General features: G+C 40.0%; 1 non-coding gene across 1 annotated transcript; it reads left to right on the top strand.

Annotated features, from left to right (window-relative positions):
* The first annotated feature begins 542 nt into the window (after positions 1-542).
* Positions 543-614, top strand: trnaa-ugc. Its single transcript has one exon. It is a non-coding gene; the product is annotated as a tRNA-Ala (tRNA).
* The last annotated feature ends 257 nt before the right edge of the window (positions 615-871 follow it).

Genomic DNA, 871 nt, shown 5'->3' with positions numbered 1-871 from the left:
TGCATAAAAGCGAGGTCCTGTCTAATCCCCCAGCATCTCCAAGCACTGCTTAATGTTTCGTGAATCTGGCAAATTTGGAGCAAAAAGAATTTTACTTCTGTCCTGTAGACATAATTTAAAAAGTTGAATGTGTCTGGAAAAACACAGTGCACCTAAGAAAATCCCAGCAAAAGAATTTTACTTGTGTCTTAGAATTTGGAGTTCTTCTGTCTTCTTGGTTTAATGTGTCAGCATCTCCAAGCGTAAGCAAAATAATGTTACTTCTGTCCTGTAGAGTTTCCGCAACTGGATTTAGTGTGTTTGTCAACCTACAGAAACACAAAATAGTGCACTGAAATGGGGATGTAGCTCAGTGGTAGAAGCGCATGCTTTGCATGTATGAGGTCCTGGGTTCAATCCCAGCATCTCCAAGCACTGTTTAATGTTTAATTAGATTCATGCAAATATAAGCAAAAAGAATTTTACTTCTGTCCTGTAGACATCATTTAAAAGGATTGAATGTGTTTGTAAACCTACAGAAACAAAAATCAGTGCACCTAAATGGGGATGTAGCTCAGTGGTAGAGCGCATGCTTTGCATGTATGAGGTCCTGGGTTCAATCCCCAGCATCTCCAAGCACTGCTTAATGTTTCATGTGAATGCATCTCCAAGCACTTCTTAATGTTTAATTAGTTTCATGCAAATGTAAGCAAAATAATGTTACTTCTGTCCTGCAGAGTTTCATAGCTGGATTTAGTGTGTTTGTAAACCTACAGGAAGCGAAGCACAGTGGACCTAAATGGGGATGTAGTTCAGTGGTAGGCGCATGCTTTGAATATATGAGGTCCTGGAAACCAATCCCAGCGTGCGAAAGCAGCTGCTTAATGTTTGA

This window comes from Cyprinus carpio, unplaced genomic scaffold (assembly GCF_018340385.1).
Source record: "Cyprinus carpio isolate SPL01 unplaced genomic scaffold, ASM1834038v1 S000004312, whole genome shotgun sequence".
Lineage (NCBI taxonomy): Eukaryota > Metazoa > Chordata > Actinopteri > Cypriniformes > Cyprinidae > Cyprinus > Cyprinus carpio.
Note: the sequence above shows the minus strand (reverse complement) of the source record. Positions and strands in the feature narration are given on the sequence as shown.